Here is a 25686-nt window from a genome sequence, read left to right as displayed (position 1 = left end):
AAGGGCATCCAGCCAAGCAAGTTACGACACTTCTATTCCAGTGTGTTTGGGATGCAGGTGATCATCCCAATATACAGTACTGGTGTTGATCCCATGACTGGTTTTTAATTTTGTGATTTTATTGATGATGATGTATTTTTATTGACCACATTGAAGGCTATGTTATTGAGGGCTGCTTTGATCTGTCACGGGGCAACATACACAGTTTCAGTAAATAAATATAAGTAAATGGCTCAAATGACTGAGACTTTTGTCAAATATTCTAACAGAAAGATGCAACCATCTCCAATAACCAGTTTCAAGTTTTTCCCTACAGATAGTCCTAAACTTAAAATAGTTCATTTAGTGACTGTTCAAGGTTGTTATAAGTCACTTTTAACAGTTTTCAACTTTCAAGCTACAACTGTTGCAGCATCTCCATGATCAAAATTCATATATCTGGCAATTAAATCATATTGATCAAGTTTGCAGTATCCCTGGGTCATGTGATAACCTTTTGTGACCTTCAGAAAAGCAAAGTCAATGGTGAAGCCAGATTCACTTAACAACCATGTTACTAAGCAAATGCAGTGATTCACTTAACACCTGAGGCAAGAAAGGTCATAAAATGGGACAAAATTCACTTAACAACTGTCTCATTTAGCAACATAAGACTAAATATTTAACCACATTTTTGTCTACAACAAACTCAAACCAGAATCTTTTTAACATTTGGGGATTTATTTGGGGAAATCATTTTTGTAAAATTTAAAACTCTTGGGCACTGTTGCAGACAGATTTCAACATTGACAGTCCAGGTGTGAACTGCAAAACCCAATAAATGTACATTCTCCTTTTTTGCTAACAAGGTATCGCATCAAAAGTGTTACAATGTGAAAATGCGCAATAATGACCAACAGTCTCAAATGTGGCTTGAATTGAATACTTTTTTTTTCATTTGAAGTCTAATATTACCACACATTGAACACAACATCTCTATAACTTTAAATTAAAAGTGTAATTATTTTAAAATTATCAGGATTATAAATAAACCTAGATTCCTAAAATAAAGCAAGAAAACAAAACAGAATGAAATGAAAAGATACATGTTCTCCTACTCAAATGTTTTCTACAACTTCTTGCTATATTGTAAATATCGTTTTTACACTACAGTTCTGGATTTACCACCACAATTGTGCTAAAAAAATTGTTGCGAAGCAAAACAGTTAGTAATGACACCATGGAAGTGATAGTTCTGTGCATCTTTCAAGGCATCGTTTGCATGATTATAATGGCACCAGCTTCAAACGCTGCTTCAGAAAGTTATCAGCCGCTGCTGCGGTCCCTGATATAACACAGTTTTACTCCCAAAATGGCCACACAGAAGGCAAGATAGGAAATAGTAAAACAAAGAAGAAGGGGGTCTATGAACATTTTTAGTCATCCAGATCACGGTTGGCCCAAAGGTGTTCCCTCCCCCCTCAAAAAGGCAACTGGACTTTCTTGGCTTTTTTCTCTGAAAATGTTTTGCTTCTCAGCCAAAAAGCTTCTTCAGATCTGAAAAAAGGAGGAGAATGTCTGGAAAGTACTGGAAAGTCATTGACATGATCAAACTCCACTGAAATCAATTGGGGCATAAGTAAAGGCAAGCAGAGGGAGAGAGAATAAAAGAAGATGCAGTAAGCATAATTTATCTTTTCTATTATTCTAGAACGTTAATGTTGGTATTTAAGTAGGATTACATATGTCCTTACAAATGACATATAACCATGAAACCAGGCTGCCCCCAAACCTACCAGCACCTGTGCTTTTTCTCTCTCTCGGTCTTTCAAGGCCTCTCCTCAGTGTCAGCAGGGCAAAGTGAATTATAAAAGCTTGCTGCGAAACTACTGGGGGAGTATTGGAGTAGCAGTAACTGTGAGTAGACTGTGGAAGAAAGAGTAGAAGTAAGTAATGTGCTTTGTGTGTGTTTTTGTTGGCTCTATTGTGTCTTAAACCCACCAAATTGGTTATAATTTGAAATAACTCATATTCCTTTTATTTAAAAACAATCAAAAATTTTAAGTTCTTTTATTAACGCATTTAGGGTTGGGTAAGAAGAGAAAGATCTTTAATAGTAAAACAAACCTGAAAAGGTGATAGTCTTAAAAAAAAGAGCATACAATGACTGGGGAAAGTTTGTAAATTGTAAATTTTGGTGGTGGGCAAATGATGAGTTCAAAAGCTTTATTTTTTAAGCCACACTGATCAGTCTGAAATGGAAACATGCCAGTGGATAAACACAAGTTGTTATTAGTACCTTAACTATTGACTCTGCATACACAAAAAACTTAAATCTTTGAGGCTATTATTCATAGCTCAGACATTTACATTTCTATGATTGTCTTTCTACTCCAGGTCAAAATACCCTCAACTGTATTTCTGAGATCAAAAATTTGTTTCCATGTGCTATCATTCTGTATCCAGGAGGCATCAAGCTAGATGTGTGATGCCAGCAGGGGTATTCTGGGGGTTGAAGTCCACATATCTTCAAGCTGCTAAGGTTGAGAAATACTGGTTTAGGAGATCACCTCAGTGGGACATTGATTAGCCCAAGAAACTTCTCTCATTCTGCCTTTCCAGGGCCTCAAACAGAATGCATTAAAGTCATGTTAAAGTATCAATGTTAACATAATACTTTAACATGACTTTAATCATGTTAGAAACAAACAAAATCCTAGAACTGCAAGGGTCTCCTGTCCCCCCACTTAGTCTCTGCTTGAACATATGTTTAATGCTAAACTATAATTTCTCCTCCAGAAGGCAGAAAGCTATATCTCTACCCTTGCCCCAAATAGATATGAATAATATTCATATATGAAATAAGCTAAAGAAATATAGCTATTCATGTAATGAGTTCCAGTCCCTCTTCTTCTCTTCAATTTTTGGTGCTTTCTTCAATTATTCCCAGAAACGTTTAGGTGCATTTTATTATCAATATTTGTTATGCAAATTTTATTACCAATGTTTGTTACTGTCTTTTAGTGAGTTCTAATATGACTTCTCTTCAATTTACAAGGGGAGAAAAAGAGAAGAGAACCAATTTGTCAACTGCAACTTCCAACATCCAATTAAATGGACAAAGATCAATTTTTACCCTGCTCTCTGTTATAGCTATCCTTGCTAGTCATTTGAAATGTTAGGGCTTGCTGAGTTTTTACTTACTGCGGACCAACGCTTGTCAAATTGCTTTTTTATAGGAACCAATCACTTTTTTGAAGAAGAAAAGGGCGGGTCCTACTCGAGGGCTCACCTACACCTGCCTCCTAGTTGTTTTCCCAAGAAGTACCCAGCACAGTTTCCACCGCTGAAGAAAGTGAGTCGGGCGGGTTAGATTGTACAACGTTGCATTTAAAAATAATGGACAAAAGTATTTTCGTGACTATACGTTCCTTTTTCCCCCCAGCTGCTTCTGTCGACTTTAGAGGCTGTTCGGGGTAAGTTAGCTTCTTCTACTACGCGACCCTACAAGGTTCACCTGGGAAAATTGATCTCTCCCATTTGGAGCGGGCGGGCACTTCAAGACGGCTGACTCTGAGACAGCCTGTTGCTGAGGTAGCGAGGTTCTCAGGAAAGGCAGGTAACTACAATCCCTCCGCGGGACGCGAGATGATGGTCTGGGGGTTTATTCCCATTCACTTGGTGACCGGCAAGAGCGAGCGTGAGTTCCAAAGGGAACAGGTGAGAGCCCAGTTTTGCCTTCCCTTCTTGCCCCTGGGAAGCTCCCACAGGTGTTGCCCGGGAGAAGCGCTCTGCTTCCATCTCACGCTCTCGCTTCCCGGAAAAAAGAAAGGGGGGAATCTGTCGAGCGGCGCCCACCTATCTCGCGGCGCCGAGTGTGTGCCGGTCCTAACACCCTCCCCCCTGCCTTCTACCAGCACCTTGTACTAAAGTCGCGGGAGGTGGAGGGTGGTTTTGGTGCTCAATGAAAGGAAGACTCTCTTTGCGGCTCGGTTGCGCTGCATGAGCTGGAACAGAGGTGGCTTTCAGCTCCGCGCTCTTGAATAGTTCTGCCAGTGGAAGAGGATTTCCGCCTGGTATTTTCAAGAATCCCTGCAGATTTGCGCCTCACCTGTGGGTTCTTTAATCCTATATGCGTCTCTTCGTAAAACAATCCCCTGAACTCGGAGAAAATCTTAAATATCTTTGGATTTACTTCCGACCAAAGATGCATGGAGCTGCACTTCAAATCTCATGGGAGTTAAAGCAATCCCCATGAAACATGTACATCAGCTTCCCCCACTATCTTTTCAATTGTTCTGAAACATGCTTGTCCTCTTTGACTTTTACCATTCCTCAACAGCCTTCTGCACATACAACAAGCAAGCAGGAACACCACAGAACTCTTTTCTTCCAGACTGCCCTGAAGGACCCAGCAGAAGTTATAGGGAACAGTGGTGAGTATGGTCTGATTTGAGTCAGTAGCACTGAGTAAACACTACAAGGTTTATTTTAAAATTTAAAGCTAGAGTTTTGTGTCACTGTAAGAGTTTAAAATACATTTTGCTATAAAGTGTCCTTTGCCATGTCCTCTATAGTATCTGCCTTAAAGGTGAACTCTGGTAAAGAATGCAACAAGGGCCCTCTAGCTATGATTAGCAAGAAGCATAATTTACTAATGGAAACAGGTTGTTTTGCCGTCAACATCTCACTACCAGAAGAGACTTTATGAATCTATCATCATTGCTTAGATACATACAATGATTCTCAGTTGAGAGTTTCTTACTAAATGTATTGCTGGAAGGAATATGCTTCTCAGTAATTCAGTAAGTTGTATGGTACTTGATAATCCTAAAGTCTATAAACTGTTGGTTCTGCTACTGTCAGTTTATTTGTTGGTTAACTAATAAGACATTTTTCTTAAATGAATGGAATGCACTTCAAAATACTTGCAGGTAAGCTATGGTTACCTGCAAGTAAAAAAGCAGTTCTTCCCTTCAGTTGGAAAAAAATGGCTTTGGATGCTGTGTGAATTTGCTTAAGATGCTGTGTGAATTTATTGACAATGATAAAGTAAAACAGTTCACAAGGAAATATTCTGTGATTGGAAGACTTTGCAAACGTATACATTTATGTTTTCTCATTCAGACCTAAGTGACATTGATTGCTGACAAAGAATTTATGAGTCTTGTATAAAATGTAGTTTCTCCTACAAGACTATTTCATTTTTTTTCAATTCAATCTTTGTACATGTTTACTAACAAGTAATGAGAAAGAAGTAGTACAACCCTTTCCCTGTTTAAACTGGAAGAATATTATTAGTCTTTAAATCTTATTGTTGGTACTTATCATCATGGGCAACATACAAGATAAAATTGTGAAACCTGAAAACTTACAATTTTAGCTACATTTTGTCAGCAATTAGCTACAAATTGACAGCAATGAACTTTGCTACAAGTCTGCCATCCCTGCTGAGCTTATCAGGAGGCACTGCGCATTGTAAGCCTCCTGTACTGGAAATACCCTGTGCTTAAATCTTCCAACTAAAGAAGCTTTGGATGAATAGTGCTAAGCAACTAAATTCTTGGTTGCTGAGCCCAATCTTGGAAAGGTTTAACTATGGCTAATGTTTTCATGAGTATAAAAGGAAGCTATGTCATATGGAAAGGTTTTAACTTTCCAAAGCACCTTGGCTGAATTAAAGTTTACATAGTTTCTCTGCTCTTGTGTTTAGGCATGGACACAGCCCTTCTTGAACAAAACTGATACTGAAAAAGTCTGCGCCACACTTGAGAAAAATCTAGTCCTTGAAAGTAAGATGCTGATAAGCTGCTTCATATACCCCAGATCTGTAGATGGGATAGTCATATCCTCCTTCCTTTACACTTCTAATTGTATTTTATAATAGCCTCCCATAAATAGTTTGTCAATATTTGCAGGTCCTTTGCCAATCATTTTTTGGATTAAAAACTTAGTGCTGCAACTTATTTTTCATGAGCGTCATTTAAATGCCTTGCTTACGACTGAGAAAAAGTAACTATCATCTATACTGAAGATATATCTGGGGTTACTACACACTTGAAAAAAAAGGAAAAATCAGGATTGCGTTGCTGATGAGCACAGGATTAACTCTTCAAGCTCTACTGAATGATTGGAGGGTAGGAATAAGTCCCAATGGGGGGGATAGGCAATATGGCTTTTCTGGAGTAAAATAACAGACCTATTGACAGATATAGCTGGGTACGAAGGTACCAAATCGTTACTCCCCAGTTAGAGTTGACCTTACAGATTCTAGGGGAAGCAGCGTTGAAACGCAACGCATCCTGAAAACCACCGTCCTCCGTTCCTTGCACCACAGGCCGTGATGGTTCCAGCCTTGGCAAATTCGCTGAAACGTTTCCTCTTTTTTTTAATCCCCTAGGAAATTCGGACTACCCCTTGCCCTCCGAACGGGGAAGGAAAGACCCGGCGCTTTCTGTTTTCAGAATATGTCAGAGAGCAGTAGTGCCTCCAAAACCCCTTCGGGGGCGGGCGGGGCGAAAAGCTCCCCGAGCAGCTGGTGGAAATCTCTGTCAGGTAGAAAGAAGAGCAAAGAAATTCCGCCGCTGGATCCCTCTGAGCTCCTCTTCGCTTCCCCCAACTCTTCAGACTCTTGGGAGAACCAGTCGCCTATTGGCAACCGTCGCAATCTCAGGATTTCCCACTCTGGCCGCTTCAAGGAAAAGAGGAAATCTCGCGGAAGCCTGCTCGCCGAAAGTCCCCAAAAGCTGTTCGAAGGTGCGGGTGGAGGCGGCGCTGCCCCAGCTAGCCCCGCGCCTGCGCATCCCAGCGAAGAGACTCGGGGCGAGTGACCGGCGCGCTCTCCTACTCCGCCCTGCTTGACTGCCATTTGCCGGCTTGGGGCGTGGAGGAGGGGGGAGAAGAACAGGAGGAGGGGCTTGTCTTTACTGGGGACTGCTGCTTGTTTCGTTCCTCGCCCTCCCTCCAGCAGGAATTGGTTTTGCTCCACAAACAAGGAACTTTGGCGCTGCATTTATTTCGAAATTAGTTTGGAAAAATCTCCCCTCTTGCTGTTGGGATGGAGGCTTCTCAATTTTAGTTGAAGACATGCCTTTCATTTCAGGGGCAACAAAACGATGTAAGACGAGACCAGCGAATGACGCAATGAAGGATAAAGGCACCCGTTCGTTGTTTTCGGTCACACCTCCATGAATTAATGTGTGCAGGGACAATACATTCTCTATGAAGTTGTCACTATGAATTATTTACTTTCTTGCAGGAAGCGTTCTAGTTTCAGTTGCATCCATGTATGAAACAATAGATGAAATATTGCTTTCATTTTTTTTTAAACTGTACCTCTTAATTTAATATTTCAAGATTAAAGTTGTTAATTTTGTGCCAAATATAGGCATATTCTCTTGGTTTCTGTTTGGTTCTCTGCTTAGCTTTTTTTTCACTTTAGGTCAGGTTTATTGCAGTCATTTTGTGAATTAGAGGTCCCCATCCCCACCCTTTCACATATGATATAGAATTGTATAGAATCATATACTATCAGTATGCTTTTCAATCTAGGAATCCAACTTAATGCATCTCCACCAATAATGACTCTTTGATCACTGTTTGAACATACTGAGGAAAGAGAAAACCTACTATCTAGAAAATTGCAATTTTTAAGGGAATCCCAGATAGAATTATATCCAAAATAAGAAATACTGGCATATTGTAAAGTTAAAGCCCATTAGTGAGTTTGCCCATCCTGGGTATGACTACAAAAAATCACATTTTTGCACAAATCACTTCTGGTTGCAACTGCAGTGCATCTGGAGTCACATGGATAAGTTAACATGATTATTATTTGACAATACATAAATCACAAATGATTAGAGGTAATATTGGTAAAGTTGACCCAACATCTCTAAAACAGTTTAAAAGCACATAGTTTACTATAAGGAGAATCTCACATTCCATGTGCCAGTTTTGAAATATTTTGCAACAAAAGCAAAGGATCAAATTAAGTTTTTATAATACAGATAGTCCTCGATATACACAGTTGAGCCCACAATTTCTGTTGTTAAGTGAGACATTTCTTAAGTGAGTTTTGCCCCATTTTACTTGCCTCCATTGTTAAGTGAATCACTGCAGGTGATAAGTTAGTAACCAAGTTAAGTGAATCTGGCTTCCCTATTGACTGCTTGTCAGGAGGTCACAAAGTGGGATCACACGATCTTGGGACACTGTAAGTGTCATAAATATGAACCAGTTGCTAAGATCTAAACTTTGATCACATGATCATGGGGATGCTGCAAAGATCCTCACTTTGAAAGATATGTTAGTTTTTTCAGTGCAGTTGACTTTGAACGTCACTAAATGAATTGTTGTAAGATGAGGACAACCTGATAGTCCTTGAGTTACAACAGTTCATTTAGTAACCGTTTGAAGTTACAATGGCGCTGAAAAAAATTGAGTTATCTTTTTCACACTCATGATCATTGCAGCATCTCCATGGTAACATGATCAAATTTCAGACACTTGGTAATTGACTCATATTTATGATAGCTGCAGTGTTCAAGGGTCATTAATCACCTTTTACGACCTCCTCATAAGCAAAATCAACAGGGAAGTCAAATTCATTTTACAACTGTGTTATTAATTTAAAAACTTAACAACTATATTTGTTGTTGATTCACTTAACAACTATAGCAAGGGTAGCTGGAAAATGGCAAAATTCACTTTAAAACTATCTCAGCAAAAGAGCTTTGGGCTCAGTTGTGGTTGTATGTCAGCCATGTGGATGCTGCAAAGTTATAAGTATGGAAACCATTTATATATCACATTTTTCAGTTCAAACTACATGAACTATTATAATTTGAAGACCACCTATATTATGCTAAACAACCTAATTGTTCAGTTTGAACTTAATAAATGAACACACCTTCGGTATTTTATCAACCACGTTATTGCTTAGTTTGATGGTTAAAAATTTAAGGCTTGCCATAATATGCAGCCATTGCTTTTGATGCGTAGTCTTTCACCACTTAGCTAATATTTTTGTGGGTGAGGGGCTTGTTTATTTTTTATTCTTCCCAAAAAAGGTCCTTAATATTCTTATATAAAACCAGCATGTGGATATATTTAAAATCTAAACTGCTGTTTTAGTGAGGCCTTGCAATTTAGTTATTCCAGAGCAGCTTTTGCAATTAGTAACTTTTAAAATATGAATTTTATAAAATTCTTTCATTGCAGCAGAAAAAAAGATAAGGCATCTAAATTTCTCCATCTTTTTCTTTTATGTTGCAGACCCTTTATTGCCCAGTAGTGTTTTAAAAGTTCTCCTTTTAAAATAATAATAATAATAATAATAATAATAATAATAATAATAATAATAATAATAATAATAATAATAAACACATCGCAATACCAGGTGATAGCAGGGTCGCCGAGAAGGAATATGAAAAAATCGCGAAATACCAGGACTTAAAAATCGAAATCCAACGATTATGGCACAAACCAGCAGTGGTAATTCCAGTGGTAATCGGCACACTGGGTGCTATTCCAAAAGCACTGGAATTACATTTAAAACAGTTAAAAATTGACAAAATCACCATCAGTCAAATGCAAAAGGCCGCACTGCTTGGATCTGCACACATATTACGAAAATATGTTACGACGTCCTAGGCCCCTGGGTGGGGCCCGACTAGTAATTAATGCCAAATCTGGCGAAACAACTGGCCGCTGTGATACAATCGTATAATAATAATAATAATAATAATAATAATAATAATAATAATAATAATAATAATAATAATAATAATAATAATAATAATAATAATAATAATAATAATAATAAATATTTATAATAATAATAAATATTTATTTCTTAGCCGCACCCTCTCCCGAAGGACTCGGGGCGGCGTACAATAGAACATATGAAATAAATATATAGACAAGACATACATATTACAAAAACATATACCAAGACATGTACAAGGAGGAGGTCGGCTAATGAATAAAAGAGAAAGGAGAAATGCTCAGTCTTATCTTATTTCAAGGACAAACTTTCTGGTAGCACCTACAGATTCTACACAACTATGTTTCTGTTGGCAGGAGTAGATTACCGATATATCTGGAAGCACTTTTACTGTATTTGTGGCTCCCATTTTTATTCACTTCAAGAAAGCAAAAAAAAAAGTGGAAGCATAATTTTATTTTGCTTGTGGTAATCATAAGCAATTGCTTATAGGAGCATGATACTTGTAGTTCCTATTAAACATATCGCATGATGCATTGTAATAGTAGAGTACAGTTGTCAAGTTACTAACTGCTATTCTAGAGACATAATTCTAACTCTGATAGAAAAAGTATTTCATAACCTAGAACAGCAATCCCCCAATTCTTTCTGGACTGGCAGCAGCAGGAAGGAGGAGGTGGGAATGGTATCACATGCACAACCTAATTACGCATGTGCAAGTGGAGCTTGGCATGCTTGTCCACTGCTTGTGTAGCCCGGTTCTCAATGACCCACATCTGGTAGCGGTTTGTGGATCTGGGGTTGAGGACCCCTGACCCTTACAATAATGTGGAGTCAGAATTGCTGTAAAAACTCAAGTTTTAAAAATTATTTTTAATAATATACAGCTTTATATTAGCATTTGCTCTTCCATTTAGAGAAACTATAATATTAAGCAAGTTGATTTTTTTCAGTTATGTACAAAACTACTCATGGTTAAAATTATCAAATAGCTATAACATGCATGCTTCAAAAGCAGCAGTAGAGGGGCCCATGGTGCTTTCTGAGCTTGCTTGTTTTCTTGCAGACGTTTCATTATCCTAACTAGATAACATCATCAGAGTTACCTAGTTAGGGTAATGAAACATCTGCAAAAAAAACAAGCAAGTAAGAAAGCACCTCAGACCCCTCATTTCAACCCTGAGCTACAAATATTGTCCTTTATTAGAAGCAGTATAGTTTAATATTGAAATGAGTGTCTCAACAGATTGCAACACCCAATCAATCATATCTCTCTTACAAGTTAAATAGAATCAGTGCAAGAGATCTGCAGTGAAAGACTCTCAGATCTCAGAGAGCGGTTGCAGGAACGGGGTATGTCTAGTTTAATGAAAAGAAGGACTAGGGGAGACATGATAGCAGTGTTCCAATATCTCAGGGGTTGCCACAAAGAAGAGGGAGTCAAACTATTCTCCAAAGCATCTGAAGGCAGAACAAAAAGCAATGGGTGGAAACTAATCAAGGAGAGAAGCAACTTAGAACTGAGGAGAAATTTCCTGACAGTTAGAACAATTAATCAGTGGAACAGCTTTCCTCCAGAAGTTGTGAATGCCCCAACACTGGAAGTCTTTAAGAAGGTGTTGGATAGCAATTTGTCTGAAACGGTATAGGGTTTCCTGCCTAGGCAGGGGGTTGGACTAGAAGACCTCCAAGGTCCCTTCCAACTCTACTATTGTATTATTATTATTAGAGTCTAGGACAGGAACCCATGCCCATGGCTGTTACCTTATCCCCATCCACTGCCATCACCAAATAGTCCAAATTCTGAATAGCCTGGACATCAGTATGGAAGCAACAGCAGTGGCAGCAGGGGATGTGAAAATGTAAATGCCCTAGGCTGCTGCTGTTGTCACTCTGCCCACCTGCTTATTCACCTCCCTGGCTCTCCATCTGAATGCCCGTACCGAATTGTCACTGCCAAGAATTGTCCATGTTGAGTTATCCTGCAATGACTTGGTAGTAGTGAGTTGGCAGAGGAGACTTGGCATTGACAAGGGGGCTCACCCCAGCCCTACTTCTATGTTCCGCACTCCAAAATGTTTCTAAACAATCCTTATGTTAGAATCTATGCTGATTATAATAGAAACAAAACACTGGATAGAATATTAGAGGTTTTGTTACCTCGATTCAATATGGGAGAATGGAATGAAAAATAATCCTGAATATTTAATGACTGGCTCAAACTGGGTTATTATTTATTATGATGCTCCACTTTACTTTAAGTAATATTTTTTAAAATATTCCTAGAAGTAGTATCTCATGCAAAAACTGATTCATGTGGCTTTCCACAGACTGCTTTATTGAATCTTGATTGGGTTCTGGCAAATAAAGAAAAGCAAAACAAAATATGATAATCCAGCAAGAAATTGAGTTATAGTACAATCTCACCCTGGAGAACGTTATATATCTGATCACTTAAGAATGGTACTGAACTGATAGGATATAATCAGTAATCTAAACCAAATAACAAGCATCTGCAAGCTACCAAAAACCTTTAATGGGAGAAGTATGGTATCAATCTTCATACGCTAAAAATACCAATGAGATTTTTGCAGAAGGGAATCTAGAAGGAAAATAAACCTAATGTTATAACTGATTATATGACATTAGTTTTGGTTATTTGGGTCTCCTCCTGCTTTTTAATTAGTTTGCTGTGAAATAGCTTTAATAAATTGAAATTGAATTGATGAATGCTGGGAAGAATAATGATGGAGTCCACCAGTTATCCCATCCTTAATATAAATCTTAGAGGTAGAAGTACTGTAAATCTTAACTAGGAATGCTTGTGACTAAGCTTCATTCTTCCAGGAAGTGGAAAATACTTACTGCATGGCCAACCTTCATGCTACTGCTGTTCGTTGCATTCCCTGTGACCTCCATTGGTTGCCACTGGCAATAATCATAAACATATGCTTTAAATGTGTGATGTTCCCAGTCTTACTTTTACTCAAAAAAATCTCATCAGGATATAATTAATAGTGAAGCCACGTGGCGTAAAATAAAACCTTAATGGAGTCTCTGACCTTAGTAGAAGTTCATTGACTTTTAATAGGTTTATGGCTCTAGTTCAATTAATTCTTATATGAATTTTTTTTGCCATGAAATTACTACTTTGAAAAACATTTGCATAAAAAAAGATAGAATGCTTAGTCCTAATACACATGCCTCATTTCCTTAGTATTTAATTGTTTTAATTCATTATTCTAAAATGTTCAAAATGTTATTTATAAAAATTACTGAGAAACTTCAATTAGATATAAATAATTAAGTAAATTTTCATATGCAAATGCTAATTCTTTTAAACACATTTTATGAAACCATCATGCTGTAGCAAAGTGCTTTCCAAACTTTTTCTTTCATAATGAAAAATGCATATCATAAAGTCCTTATTTAAATGTGCCTTTGTGATTGGGTTTGCATGTCATTACATGAAGAAAAACCATTTTAAGACAATTTTGGGTAATTTATCCAGGTTTGGAAAATACTGTTCTAGTTACTTATAAAAATAATAGGGGTAGGTTAAAAACAATAAACAAAAATTATCACCCTCTTTCCACCTGTAAAAAACAGAGCATAACTGTATTCATACTTCATTAGATTGTTATGGTAAGCTTCTTAAGAACTGTGCAGGTGGATCTTTAATTTAAGTGTAATGTGTTTAGTACAACATGTAAGTAAAATTATAACAGTCTGAAACAATTTTCTGGTCCTATTTTCACTGCAAGCTACTCAAATTGCTTTGCTATGTAACATTTACTATGTAACATTTACTGGTAAGGAAACCAAATAAGATAGTAAAACTTGTGGGTGTCTTCAAGTTAATTTTATTTCTGGCAACTCCATGCTATTCTCCTGGCAAAAGTTGCTTGCCACTGCCTTCCTCTTTTAGGGCTGAATGTGACTGCCCCAGGCTCACCCAGTTGGCTTTGTGCCTAAGGAAGGACTAGAACCCATGGTGTCTTAGTTGCCTGATATTTTTAATCACTACATCACTACACTAGTCAATACCCAGTACACAAAGAATCTGGCATTGACATGCTTTAGGGAGCATGTAGACAACCTTGGCCTAACTCAGAATAACTGAATGCTGTAGAATAGTCTGGGGAATTAAATAACTTTACAAGCATCCCAAATAAGATAATGGCAAATTACTCTCTACTTTGGCACAATAACTGCACAAAGTTCACAAAATCACTCAGCTTGACTCCAAGAAGACTGTCTTCTCACAAAGCACTGTAACAGAAGGAAGAAAGGCAGCCACAATAATTTGGAGCATTTTCTTCAAACCACAATTTCACATACTGTATGTAACTTGCTTTATTTGTGGCAACCATGTTTCCTCTCCCTCCTGTCTGCAAACAACTCATTTTTTAACTGATGCCAAGAACACACTGCTTCGTTTGTCTTCCTATGTGCATTCCTCTTGCCTCCCACAAACTCACCGATTTTAACCTGTTCCCTTATACCAGAAAGAACACTTCCCTGTTGCCTAAATAAACCACTGCAACTTTATATCACTCTGTTTTCGTTACTAGTCAACAATGCATGACAAAATCAAGTTGAAACTTACCAAAGAACTTTTAAAGAAACAGTAACATCAGTAAGTCCAATAATTTGAGACACTAAATGGTTTTTACTGGATAATGTTGCAAATTAAATTGCAGAACAATTGTGTATTTCTGTTAGAATGATTGTACCTTTCATAAGTTGCTGAAGTCTTAAATATTTGGATGACATCAGTGGGCCTTTCTCTACTTTAGATACACTGATAGAAAATTCCACATAAACAAACAAGAACACTGTTTTTCCCATATTGGAATACACTCAACTGGAAATGTGAATGCTATCTTTGCTGTTTTCAAGGCCTTTCTCCCACTATTGCATTTTGCTGCCCGCCTCAACATAGCAAAAACATGTAAAATTTACCAGTTCCTATTTGCTATCAAGCATGATATAAGGGAATTGCAATAGAATTGGGATTGGTCTGATTTCAGATCTCTTCTTAGATTTCTCAATAATCATTCATATTTTCCTCCCCAGCCCCAGACCCCAATAACTTCCTTGGGCAGCTTCCGAGTTAAAGTAAGGCAGACTAAGGAAACCAATGGAAAGACACAAGATAAAAAACAGTATTGAAACAGATTTTGCTATTGTATAGCTTGTTAGGTCAATAGGAGTGAACTAACTGGAACTAGATAATCACTGTCTTATTATATGGGTGATTCTGACTTTAAAAAAGGGAATTATAGGGTTACTAGATATCTGAATAGACAATTGAAAAAGAGGACACATTAACCCATTAACTTTCTTAGCATTCATAACAAAAATTATAAACTGCAAAAAAAAAAAGTATTTACGCCAACAAGAACATGGAATTTAGAAGCACAGTGGCTCAGTAACTTCATGAAGGTCTCTGCTCTAGCAGTTTGAGTCCAGCATTATACAGTGAGGTGAACTACTATCACACGCTTCAGCTTCTGTCCACCTAACATTTCAAAAGCATGTGCTATGCAAATAATTAGGTAGGGCTTTGGTGTGGAGATGAGTTGGTGCTCCATTCAGGCAGTCAGATTCCTTCTGGTTCTGAACCTTCCTGGTTGTGATGCCCAGTTGTGAGACAACTCTGGGCAGGAAGGGGGCCTTCTAGGATGCCCCCTTCCTGCCTAGGAAGAGGTGCTCATCTTTCTTATATTGCAAAGCTGTCTCACCATCCAGGGTGCACCTTGGGAAGCATATGAACATTTCCTACAGCAGATCTGTTAAATTGGCAGCAAAACTACTACTCTGCAATAGCATTGTGGTCTCCTGGCTAATGTAACAATCTCATATGCTTACAACATCAATAACAAAACATGGAATTATTTTTTCCAGAACTGAAAATCTTGGTTTTTCCAAAGAATATTTATTTTCAAGAACATATGTTAGCAATTATATAAAACTAACAATAACATGATTCCAAATGTCATCATAAAAATCTATGAATTATGTTATCTATAGACTACAGTGATCATAGTTTTGAAGGGGCTGGAATGAAGCTCATTGCTGAATTCAGGAAATTAGTATAAATCTAAGTCATTAAATCTGTCTATATATGAGGGAAAGAAAACAGTTTACAAGGTCACAGTACCCAAAAATATGAATGGCTACTGCTGTGAAAACAATCCAATTTTTAAAAAAAATACTCAAAAAGCTGGACAATATTTGACTTCAAGGCCATGCTTGGCATACGGAGAATATGAGAACAAATGGAGAAGATGTCCTTCCTTTGCAGGACATCTGGTAATCCAAGAACAGTAGCAAAATAACCACAACATACCTTTTTTTATTTCCCAAATACAGTTATGAGGTCTGTTCACATGTTTCTTGCTGAAACCTGGGGAGAATATGGAGCTGTGGGAGGTGACAAAAGTTAGACAGAAATGAAGCAAATGTGGTGCTAATGAAGAGGACAGGGGACAATGAGTGATGTGGAAGCAGAACATATGACCAGATTGGGTCATTGGTTCTGCCTGTTCCACATTCCTAAAGCACAACTCTGATCACTCCCATTATTTGTCACATGACTTGATCTCCAGAGTTAAGAGTGGCAAAATGTTACAAAATTTACCATCTTTGAATCACTGGTTTAAAGCACAGTATAGAAATGTGGGAGGAGCTTCCTGGACAATGGCGGTCTGCCTTTGAGCTCTGCATGGACCACGGGGCTCTTTTGAAAACAGGGATGCTGCCCGACCCTCTTTACCATTTCCGAGGGTCAGGCCCAGTAAGCAACCACCCTGGCTTCCCATCAAGACCAGGGCCGGCCCCCAGGGTGGTCTGACGATCGAGAACGGGGGCTTCGCTGGCCAGAAGGCGCCGGTCAGCTGGAGTCAGCTGGAGACGCCGGACGTTTGGCCGATGTCGGTTTGGTGTTTGGCCGATGTCGGGTTTCAAGAGCTTGAAAAGCCTGCCGGGGGAGTAAGCCGAGACCGCTGGGGGAGAGGGCGGAGCGTCGGAGGCCTGGCAGGAGGTTTTTAGATGCCGGAGCGGAATGGAGACAGAATGGAGACGGAATGGAGACGTTTTCCAGATGTCGGAGTGGAGCGGAGTGGTGAAGCGGTGGAGTCCGGGCAGGAGGCTGGGCAGGAGGCTGGCCAGAAGGTCTGCCGAGGTGTGCCGGGCTTGGAATGCCGAAGGATGTGCGAGGCCTGGTTCCAGAGGCCGGGACACCAGGCTGGACAGAAGGCAAGCTGGGACTGCCGAATGCGGAGGGCCATGGTAGCCGGGAATCGGGAGGTCTGCATAACAGCTAGGCCAGGGCCTAGAAGCCCTAGGTTGAGGCCACTCCCCATTGACTGACTTACTTACTGCCCTGTTGTAATCACTCTAATGCCAGGACCCATAAGGGGGCCGGGAGATCTTGCAACGGGCCCGTCCATGTACTATCTCTGGCCGAGGCCCGTTGCCTATGGCCCTGGAAGAGTAGCTCTGGGCTGGATTTGCTAAGGCCACGCCGTGATACTGCACTCTATGTGACTATGTGCACTTTATGTGACCATCCACTGACCATCTTACCACCTTACCCAGGATTTTGGCCTTTTCGTACCGGACATCGTCTTACTGGAATTAGTGAATTTTTAATTATGTATTCCAACACCTGTAACATCCCTGTAATCAATTGATGCCCTGCCGGTAATGTGATCCATCATATACTCGAGGGCAGACCTGATCCTACTGCGGGAGTCCCCCCTCTCGCAAGTATGGCCCTCCGCCCTTTCGAGGGCCCACCTTGATGAAGGATTTATTAATCCAGAGAGGTGGACGAAGCGTAGTCTCAGGGGTTTTTTAATTATATTTTTATCCGTATTTAAGGGGGTTCAAGGGTGGGGGGTGGGCTTAGTCAGGCTGAGGGAGCGACCAGTGCCAGGCCGACGGGTGGGGTTAGCAAGGGAGTGAGCGGAACTATTAAGGGGGGGAGTAGTGACACTCCAGAAGAGGGTCTTTCTATCCCAACGGTCGTGGGGAGGGGTAAGTGCGAGGGTAGACAGAGATCCTATAACCGGTTGGGAGACCGTGGTCATTGGTTACGGCCGGTCATATGTCCCAACCCCCGCAATCTAGGTGGTCAGGACTTACAGAGCCGGGGCCTGAGACTGATGCTATGCAACGCCAGGTCCATTGCCAATAAAGCCCCCCTCATTAACGACCTGGTCTCGGAGGGGGAGCGGACCTGGCAGGGATAACGTAGACCTGGCTGGGCCACGAGGGAGGTCTCCCCCTCGTGGAAATGTGCCCGCCAGGTTACCGCGCATTTCATCAGCCACGGGCCCTTGGCAGGGGTGGTGGGGTAGCGGTCATCGTAAGGGAAGGCCTTGAGCCGAGAGAGTCCACTGTGCCACAGATAACTGGTTGTGAGTCCCTGTGCGTGAAGTGGGGCCCAGGGAGACAGTTGGGCTTGCTGATTGTATACTTGGCTCCTCGCTATGCATCAGCAGCCCTGCCCGAGCTCCTCGAGGTGATTGCAGAGATGGCGGTTGAGACCCCCAGGCTGTTGGTCATGGGGGACTTTAACTTGCCATCGGTAGGGGAAACATCCAAGGTAGCCTGGGAGTTCATGGCCTCCATAACAGCCATGGACCTGACCCAAGTAATTCAGGGCCCCACACACGAGGGTGGTCACACACTGGATCTTATCTTTGTCTCTGGCCAGTGGAGGAGTGATCTAGGAGTAGAGGATTTAGTCATTACACCCCTGTCATGGTCAGATCACTCACTTCTCCGGCTCGACTTCCCAGCCGCTACCCCCCATCGCGGGGAGGCGGAACCGGAATGTCCTAGATGGTTCCGCCCCAGACGCCTGATGGAACCTGATAGGTTCCAGACGGAACTTGGGCCATTTCCTGTAGCCCTGACCCGCACCCGGGTGGAGGACCTAGTGGCTGCATGGAACAGTGCGGCCGCCGGGGCCTTGGGCCGGGTTGCGCCCTTGTGGCCTCTCTTGCGGCAGCGATCCACCCAGGCCCCTTGGTTCACCGAGAAGCTGAGGGTGATGAAGCGCCGCAAGAGACGCCTAGAGAGCAGATGGAGATCGTCACACTCTGAATCTGACCGATCACAGGTGAGAGCCTATTTGCAGACTTACCTTATGGCTTTAAGAGTGGCCAAGCGTCAGTATTGTGCCACTCTTATTGTGTCCGCAGATAACCGCCCTGCCGCCCTGTTTAGGGTGACCCGCTTCCTCCTTCAACAGAGGCCGCGGGAAGCCCCTTTGCAAGGTAGAGCAGAGGAATTTGGGGAGTATCTGCAGGACAAAATCGCTCAGATTCGCAGCGAGTGGGTCCCCTCTAGTGGTCTAGAGGGGACGTCGGAGGTGGGTCTTGAGGTTCCATTCTGGGAGGAGTTTGACTCTGTTACTTCCGACGATATGGACAGGTTGCCTGGGCGACTGCGAGCCACCACATGTTTATTGGACCCGTGTCCCTCCTGGCTTATACTGGCATCCTGGGAGGTCACACGAGGCTGGCTCCAGGAGTTAGTCAACGCTTCTTTGAGAGAGGGGCTCTTGCCGACCGTCCTGAAAGAGGCGGTGGTGAGGCCCCTACTCAAGAAGCCTTCCCTGGACCCAGCTATGTTACCCAACTACCGTCCTGTCTCCAACCTTTGCTTCCTGGCGAAGGTTGTAGAGAGTGTGGTGGCACAACAGTTCCCACGCCACTTGGAGGAAATTGATTATCTGGACCCGCGCCAGTCCGGTTTCCGGCCCGGCCATAGCACGGAGACGGCTTTGGTCGTGTTGGTAGATGATCTCTGGAGGGCCAGAGATGGGGGTTGCTCCTCCATCTTGGTCCTATTAGACCTCTCGGCGGCTTTTGATACCATTGACCATGGTATCCTATTGCATCGACTGGAGGGGCTGGGGGTGAGGGGCACCGTTCTGCGGTGGTTTTCCTCCTACCTCTCTGGCCGAGCGCAATTTGTGTTGGCAGGGGGGCAGAGGTCGACCTTGAGGCCGCTCACTTGTGGGGTGCCACAGGGGTCGGTCCTCTTGCTTCTCCTGTTCAACACATACATGAAGCCGCTGGGCGAGATCATTCATGGGTTCGTGGGTTTGGGGTAGATTACCATCTGTACGCGGATGACACCCAGCTGTACATCTCTAACCCGAACCACCCCAACGATGCCGTCGAAGTGAGGTCCCGGTGTCTGGAAGCCGTACGGATCTGGATGGGAAGTAACAGACTCAAGCTCAACCCGTCCAAGACGGAGTTGCTGTGGCTACCGGCACCCCGGTTCAACCAGTTGACCCCATCACTGGCCATTGGGGGCGAACATCTGGCCCCCGTGGATAGGGTACGCAATTTGGGCATCCTCCTAGATGCCCGGCTGTCAATGGATGACCATGTGACAGCCGTGGCAAGGGGGGCGTTTCACCAGGTTCGCCTGGTGCGCCAATTGCGTCCCCTATTGGATCGGACCGCCCTCCGCACAGTCACCCATGTGCTTGTGATGTCCCGGCTGGACTACTGTAACGCTCTCTACATGGGGCTCCCCTTGAGATGCACCCGAAGGCTGCAGTTGGTTCAGAATGCGGCCGCACGGGCAGTTTCGGGAGTCACTAGGTACTCCCACGTAACACCTCTCCTGCGCGGGCTGCACTGGCTACCTGTGGCTTTTTGGGTGCCTTTCAAGGTGTTGATTATCATCTTTAAAGCACTCCATGGCACAGGACCTAGGTATTTGCGGGATCGAATCCTGCCCCATACATCCCTTCAGCCGATCCACTCACACAGAGAGGGACTTCTCTGGGTGCCGTCCACTAGGCTGTGCCAGCGGGCGACACCCAGGGAAAGGGCCTCCTCTGGAATGACCTTCCCCCTGATATCAGAACAACTACAGACCTCCGCTCCTTCCGTAAGAAGCTTAAAACCCACCTGTTCAATTTAGCCGGCCTGGCCTAATCCCAGCTTACCCACCTCAAGTCTGCATTTTTAAATTCTATGGGTTGGTTTTAGGCCGAGTTTTAATTTTTATCAATTTGTACAGGGTTTAAGGTTTAATTTGATTTTAAGGGTATTTATTATGTATATGGTTTTTTAATGTGGTACCTGTACACCGCCCCGAGTCCCTTGGGGGAGAGGGAACGGTCTAGAAATCAAATAAAATTGAAATTGAAAAAAAATAGAAATGACATTTAAATCTATCTCATTAAACCCAGGCAATAATAGACAATAATAAAGGCAGGAGATGAGGATATATACAGACAGACATACATACATACATACATACATACATACATACATACATACATACATACATATAAATAAATCTGGAGTAATCAGAGCAAATCTCATATTATCAATACACAATAATGCTTATTTATTGGTCTCATGTTGGATCTCATATTTTCTCCAGAAGCTCAAGAGACATGGCATAGCTGTCCTAGTCCATTTTTCCATAAAACAGTTAATCCGACAGAATAGATTAAATGGAAAAATATTGATTACATCAAAATGACCCAATATTTTTTTCATGCCAGAAGGTGATCATGAACCTGAATTCTCAGCCTTTGTCCAAATACCTTAACTGTTAGAAAATATCGGCTCACTATATGTATTGCAATTAAGTACAGTTGGGCAAAGCTAAACAGTTATTTATAGATTAGATTAGCACACTGTGTTTAGCTATGATTTTAACCATAAACATTCATTTATTCATTAATTCAATAGCTATAGCACTTAGACTTATATACTACTTCACAGTGCTTTAGAATTATCCTGCAATACTGCATTGTAACCACCGCGCCACCGTGGCTCCTTAATGCATGTTAATCCATAAAACATATCATAATATTGCACAACAGCTAACCCTATATTGACCCACTCAAATATGTTATCTGAGCAGTGGAAAAACTAGGTACTGCAAATAGTTGTAAAGTACAATTGAATAAATAATTGCTATATTCTTCCCATTCAAGTGCACAAAATTAAGAATTCTTGCTCTTCCTATAAAAATGCATTGAGCTATTGTGAATTTTTGAGAAATTGTCCTCTAGAATGTCCTTTTTACTAGATTGACTTCATTTATTTATCTGCTTCGTTGTTTTTTATTTTGCCCTACCAATATACTAGGGGGGGGGGGGGGGGGAACGACTCAGTTCTTAACTCCAGAGCTAGTTAGATTCATTTTTCCTGCATTGGTTTTTATAACTTCTGTTTGCCAAGCAGGATGAGGCACACCCTCAGCCAACACAATGGAGCACTATTTTTTTTTAAATCAAACTATTTAAATAGGCTCAAAACAGTGTATCCCAGTGACAGAAAGAGTAACATGATGCTTTTTTTAAATGCTGCCAACTTAGATGATAAAGTGGCAGAAAGATTCTGCTCATGTTTAGAGCAGGAAAAAAAAAGCAGGGATAGATTCCAAAATATGCTAATTGAAGGAAGTTGACAGAATGAAGTTTCCTCTTCATCTATAAAGGCAGCAAGTGTATTATTCATAGCCAAGAAACCTGAATCTATTTTAGAATCCCAATTATATTTTACAAATCCCCCCCCCCCCGCAATCTCTAACTATACATTTCAAATACGTATAATCAAATGGGGAAATTAATTTAATTAGTTATAGAACAAACCAGGAACTTAAACTAGCTTCAGAACTTACAGGACTATTAAGGCTGAAGGACTATTTAATCGGTACGGAGAAAATATTTGCAGACTCTTGATTTATAGAGTCAAGATTGTTGGTATATCTATTTTAGTTTTCTATTTATGGGGACCACTATGTAAATATAAAAAACCGTAAAATCCTGTTAAACATAAACTGTAGAGAACCTGTTTGATATAGTGGCTATTATTTTGCCCTAGAAACCCAAGATTGTGAAGTCTAGGCTTCCTAGACTCAAGCCAGCAGGGTGATGTTGGGTCAGGTCCTCTTTATCCACCCAGTTTTCTTTTTCTTTCCTTCTTTCCTTCTCTTTTTTTCTTTCTTCTTTTCTTTCTTTCTGCATGCATGCATACATTTATATGTCTTCTCAGAAAACATTCCAAAGTCTTTTTCTTATTTTCTTTCTTTCTTTATTTTTCTTTTCTTTCTTTTTTATTTGTATTGAATTATTTATTACCTTTTATGTGCAATTTTTAAAAAGTTTATAAAATTTCTCCTTAGATATTTCTGTAGATTTAGGTCAGTTACAATCAGTTATTACTAGGGTCAGGTTTTAACTATTTACTCTACAATAATTGGCTTTTGTCTTTTTTATGCACCCATCTTCCTCTTCCTTCTTTGTTTACTTTTAGCTATTTCTTTAATTCTGTTTTTCAGAGAGCTAAAACATTCTTCCATTCTTCCATGTCTTCTCTACAGTGATAGGTTAAAAGCCCAAAATCAGCCAACATTATAGAATTCTATAACTGTGATCATCAGATTTGATGTTGGCTACCTGGATTATAATCAGAATCTGTGGCAATGAAAGAGCCACGGTGGCTCAGTGATTAGAATGCAGTACTGCAAGATAGCTCTGCCCATAGGCAGGAGTTTGAGCCTTACCAATTCAAGGTTGACTCAGCCTTCCATCCTTCTGAGGTCACTAAAATGAGGATCCCCACCCATTGGGCAACAATATGCTGACTCTACAAACCACCCAAAAAGTTATGTAAAGCATTATGAAAGGTATATATATTTTAAGTGCAATTGGTATTGCTAATAATGAAGGTCTACACAATGCTGATACATATATAGATGGGCCAAGATAAATTAATGCATTTTATTCACATTATTTGTTTGGATTCAGTGACTCATTCAAATACGAAGCTGAACAATGTATTTGGGGGAAAATAGACTGTTGCAATATTCATTCAGAGATATATGCCCAATTATATTCAGCTGTTACCTACTTGACATTTGGTAGCAAAAGTCTGAAAGAAGCAAAAAATAATAACCAATAGTTTGTGTTATACACAAAGATGTAGACTATCATATGATAGCAAACATTCACAAATCGTTAAAACAACTGCCTAAGTTTCACACCCTCAGAAACTGATCTGATAATTTCATAGGTTTACACCCTTAGAAGAAAGTCACACCCTCAATGTATTTCTTAGTGTATAGATTGTTAGCTTTTAGGGATTTTGTTCTTTCTGATAAGACATTTTTAGTTTGCACACACACTATTTCTTTTGAGTCCCAACACAAGTATTTATGTTTGAATCAGCATTTATGATATGTTTGTTTGTTTATAACATTTGAATACTACTTTTCTTAAAGTGCAAGTTTCCATGGTTTACAATAATAAAACCTGTTAGATATTTGTTCTAACTACAGTAGTTTCCACCAAGGTCCTGTGTTCCGGCGGGAACAGAGGTTTAATCCTATTGGTTGAAGGGTCTGAAAGCTCCCTATAAAAGGGCTGCTGTCAGACTCAACCTTTGCTGGATTGTTCTCACTTGTTGTACTTAATGAAGAGTGTTATTACCGTTAAGCCTGTGTGTGCCTATCCATTACCCAATCTAACATTGGCGACGAGGATGGGATTGGAAGGCAACTAGGCGAACCAAAAAAGAGCATAGCAATCCAGCAAGTACATCCAGCCCAGAGCTCAGCGCGGCTTCGAGCAGCCATTTTTGAGCGGCAAACTCAAAATGCCCTCTGAACACAAAATGGCCATGCACGCCCTACCGACTCCTTATGCTCCAGTCACCGAGCACTGGGACTCGTACATGCTACGATTTGACTGCTTCCTCGAGGCAAATGACCTCATGGGCCTTCCTGAAAGCCGCAAGAAGAACATGTTCCTCAGATACTGTGGCCGGGAAGTGTTCGAGACGGCAAAAGACCCCTTTGAGCTGACACAGCTACAATCAGTCGCCTGGTCTGTGCTTCAACAGATGCTGAGGACCCACTATGCGCCCAAGCTGTCCAAGCACGTTTGCCAGCAGGAGTTTAACATCAGGAACCAGAAAGAGAGTGAGTCAATTAATGAGTACATTGTGGTGCTTCGCAAGGCCGCAGCATACTGTGAATTCCGAGACGTGGACGAGCTGATTCTGGACTGCATAATTTGGGGCATGCAGGATATTAACCTACAGAGGAGTTACTCATTAAATCTAACCTCACTCTGCAGATCGCATTGGATGAGGCCAGGGCATCTGAATCAGCCCTGGGCCTAGAGGTGACCAGTATTAATGCTTTGAAAAACAACGGCATTGAAGCCATCTTTAAGGAGTTCAAGGATGTCTTCGTTTCCGGCCTCAGTAAGTCTCTTTTAGCCCCAATAAGGCTAAAACCCAGGAGAGTACCTTTTGCTCTCCGCCCCAAAATTGACAAGCTCGTGGGAAATGGAGAAGCTCATAGGCCAGGGAATCCTAGAGCCGGTCGATCATGCATGCTGGGAGACCCCTATAGTCACACCTGTCAAATCTGATGGGTCTCTCCACATCTGTGTGGACTACAAGTGCACAATAAATATAGCACTACATCAAAGTGCCTACCTTGTACCCATTGTACAGCACCTCCTTCATTCATTAGGCCCCGGAACTTTTTTTGCAAAATTGGACATGGCGCAGGCATACCAACAATTGACTGTAGATTGCACTACAGTGGAGGCCCAAACCATTGTGACGCACAGGGGTGCATTCAAATCTTGCCGCCTATAATTCGGTGTTAGTATCGCCCCTGGACTGTTCCAAAGCATCATGGAACGGCTTTTGCAGAGGATTCCAAGGATTGTTCCCTATTTCGAAGACATCTTGGTATCAGCTGCAAGTGAGGTGCAACTTTTCAAATCTTGTACGGACAGTTTTGGCTCGAATTAGAGACAAAGGCCTCCATCTCAAAAAAGAGAAATGCCAAATTCACATGCCAAGGGTTGAATTCTTAGGGTATCTAATTGATGGTTCTGGGATTCACCCGACCAGACAAAAAATTAAAGCAATTCAGGATGCCCCCACACCTCGTAATCAAAC

The 25686-nt window shown here is 41.2% G+C and overlaps 1 long non-coding RNA gene across 1 annotated transcript; it reads left to right on the top strand.

The window, feature by feature from the left end:
- Window positions 1-1787: 1787 nt before the first annotated feature.
- LOC309400991 lies at window positions 1788-6410 on the top strand. Its single transcript, XR_014176742.1, has 6 exons — window positions 1788-1925; window positions 3219-3334; window positions 3425-3455; window positions 4322-4415; window positions 5693-5771; window positions 6380-6410. It is a non-coding gene; the product is annotated as an uncharacterized lncRNA (long non-coding RNA).
- The last annotated feature ends 19276 nt before the right edge of the window (window positions 6411-25686 follow it).

The sequence above is a fragment of the Natrix helvetica genome (genome assembly GCF_964273705.1).
Source record: "Natrix helvetica genome assembly, chromosome: Z".
Taxonomy (NCBI): Eukaryota; Metazoa; Chordata; class Lepidosauria; order Squamata; family Natricidae; genus Natrix; species Natrix helvetica.
The sequence above is the reverse complement of the archived record's forward strand: the minus strand, read 5'-3'. Positions and strand labels throughout refer to the sequence as shown.